Source organism: Apodemus sylvaticus, chromosome 13 (genome assembly GCF_947179515.1).
Source record: "Apodemus sylvaticus chromosome 13, mApoSyl1.1, whole genome shotgun sequence".
Classification (NCBI taxonomy): domain Eukaryota; kingdom Metazoa; phylum Chordata; class Mammalia; order Rodentia; family Muridae; genus Apodemus; species Apodemus sylvaticus.
The window spans coordinates 87,285,513-87,288,766 of record NC_067484.1 but is presented as its reverse complement, the minus strand read 5'-3'; the positions used below and the strand labels follow the sequence as shown (position 1 = coordinate 87,288,766).

General features: G+C 45.4%; 1 pseudogene; it reads right to left on the bottom strand.

The window, feature by feature from the left end:
- Positions 1–629: 629 nt before the first annotated feature.
- On the bottom strand, positions 630–2,647 carry LOC127663677 (hepatoma-derived growth factor-related protein 2-like; annotated as a pseudogene).
- Between the last annotated feature and the right edge of the window lie 607 nt (positions 2,648–3,254).

Sequence of the window (3,254 nt, the reverse complement as noted above, 5' to 3'; positions counted from 1 at the left end):
AACATCTGTCATTTCACACATGTATACATACTAGAAGGCTTCTACAGTAGCGGTTCCCAAATGTCATTTCAAACAGATGTTAATCTTAGTGGTCCCATCCCACTTGACCCACACTACCCTTTCCTCCCATTGTCATCTCCATTTAATCAGATTCTAGTTTTACCTTTATCTTCTACAGCACTGCATGCTATTTCTACTCATTTGAAAGATCCACCGAGTCCTTATAGATACCTAATTTCTACAGTTACTAAGACAAAAACACACATACCAAAAGTTTAACAACTTGCATCCTCATATAACATAAAAACATACGATAATTATTTTTTCCTCATTTGGGCTAATAGACTCAGGATAAACGTAGCTCCATCCATGTACCTGCAATTTTCATTTTGTTTAACAGGTGAATAATAATAATACTCTATTGTGTACATGAACCACATTTTCATTATCCATTCATCAGTTGATATAAATCTAGAATTTTTTTTTCATTACAAAATTCTTTATAGCCATTTCAGGTCAACTGAAATCACAGAACTAGGCAGAAAAGAGCAGGCCACAAATACAAACAAGGAAGCACTTCCTTGGAAGGCTGGGGACGGACGTGGCACCATGGCCACAGCGGCTGAAGCTCAGCTGTCCGCATTGTCATCATCATCAGACTCAGAGTCCTGCTACATCATCTCATGGTCCTGAGGATCATTCCCAGGCCTGGTGGAGTCGGAGCTGTCCTGTGGGTCATGCAGCTCTTCTGAGGAGCTGCCCCTGGGGCCATCCTCCATCCTGCCCTTCTTCCTGTGCTCTCTCCTGTGGTCTCCCTTTTCTGGGATGCAGCCTCACCACTCACAGGTGCTGACCAATCAGTACTGGGCTCAGTCTGCTGCCCCTCTACCTTCTCCTTATCGCCCTGTTCCTTCTCGGCTCCCGCCTTGTTCACCTTCTGCAGAGTCTCAACTTTTGGCCCCAGGACCCGCGACTTGAGCTGGGTGAAGACCTCTGCTGCCTTCGCCATCAATCACATCCTTGTGGGCCTTGTATCCGCGAATCTTCTTCAGCATTGCTACCCACCACCTCTGTGTTCTTCTGAAGGATTTGAGAGATTATCTGCAGGGTCCCCAGTTCTTCCAGTGCACTCAGACACCTCCTCACATCTGAGTTGTCAACCTTCAGTGTAAATTTGATCTCGCTGTGCATCTTTTGTAGTCTCTCCTCTAGGAAGGGTCTTTCTTCTTCTCCCCCTTCCTGTCCAGCGGGCAGCAATGCTTCTTCACAGGCTCTTTGTCCTCTAGCTCTTCCCCACTGCTGCCCCCACGCTCTGCTGGCCCCTTGCCCTGCTCCTTCTGCTGCTCCTTCTCCTCCCTCTCCTGTTCTCGAAGTCTCCGGAGCTCCTCCTCCTGCTCCCATCGCCTCTGAGCCTCCAGCTCACATATTCACTCTTCATCATGTCTCGTCCATTCACGGATGCGACCCACTTCACCACTGTCACTGTCACTGCTGGAGGTGGAAGGTGCTCGTTCTGGCTTTGGTCTCCGCCCTCGGGGTTTTGGGGGTGGTTTCTCAGCTGGCTTTCTGCCTCAAGGGGGTTGCTTGAAGGACACAAGTGAGTCTGAGGAGGATGAGGAGGAGGACGAGAAAAAGGATGGAGACGGCTGTGCAGTAACCACAAGCTCTTCCTTGGCCCCATCCGAGTAGGCTTTGGAGTCTGAATCCGAGGCTGATGTCACCTTCTTCTTCTGTCCTTCCAGAGGTCCTCGCCATGGCGCCCGGGCCACTGTCTTCTTCTCTGGGGTAAAATCCTGGTCACTGGTCTTCTCCGACTCAGATGGGCTCTCGGAATCCTCTTCTGATGCGGACACACTGGCCTGATACAGGTCCCTGGAGGCTCGTCTAGCTCCTTTAGAGGCTGACATCTTCAAGACTGGTGTCTTCTGCTTCAGGCCACTGTGATCCCTGCACTTGTCGGAATCGCTCTCCATCCTGTCACTGGTGGCTGTGGTGGTCACAGCTGTCACAGTCATGACCCTCCAGGCTTCTTTGTCCTTGTCCATGTCGCTGCCACCACCCAGGTTGACTTCAGGGGCCTCACCATCAGAGGAGCTTACCAGCAGAGGGGTACTGTAGCTGGTGTGCGGGGTTGTTCTGGATCTTCCAGAGCCCTTCCCTGAAGCCTTCCCTCTTGTTGGGCTTCCCATACTTGTCCTCGCACTTGTCATAGGGGAACAGGTCCTTGGGTCCCAGGAAGGCCGTTTCATGCGTTCCAAAGAAGAAGATGGGGTATTTGTTGGGTGGGGGCTTCACGACAACATCAGCAATGTCATCAATCAGTGACTGCCTCTCCTGGAAAAAAGGCGGGGTCTGTTCTTTTCCAAGAGTTAAATCTGGCAGCTCCAGAGATGAAGATGGGGGTGGGGGTCTAGAATGTTATTACTATACGTTAATTATTAATCCACAATGAACATGAATGATCAACTCTCTGTACGATAGGGGATAGAGTCTTTGTGTATGTGTCCAAGAGTAGGCTTAGCTGGATATTGAGATAGATCAATTTTTAGGATTTTGTAGAACCTCAACACAGATTTATAATGTACCTGTGCAAGTTTGCATTACCACCATTAATACATAAATCTTTCCCTTTTGAATGTGTTGCCATTTTTAAATTGGTTTTGGACATTTTAACTAGTGTACGACAAAATATCAAGTAGATTTAATTTGTACTTCCAAGTGTGCACAGAATGTTGAACATTTTACAAATCATCCTCAGAAATTTGTGTTTTATCATTGTCTAGGTTTATTTCTACACTCCATATTTAATACTTTTATTGCTATCCATTTGAGTTCATATATTTCAGATACTAATTTTCTATCAAACATATAACTGATATATATTAAAATGGAGTCACGATATAGTGGAGACAATACTTCAGTTAGACATCTTATGCTCCCAATTAAAGCTTCCACTGCCATAAATATATTACTTCTTGATGATTTATTCACGAAAGAAGTCCAAGTGATCTCAAAATTGACAAAGGACCTATCATTTATGTCACACATCTTATTTATGTAAACTAGCACATAGAAACCAAGCTGGTGCTCACCTAGAAGCTTATCCAATTATAATTAGCATTGGTGGTGCTGTACTTACCGGAGTAGAAAAGTAATCATCAGTGCAACTGAGTTATAATTCAGAAGATTTATATATATATATATATATATATATATCAAAGATTATATATAAATCTTGACACCTACAACAATGA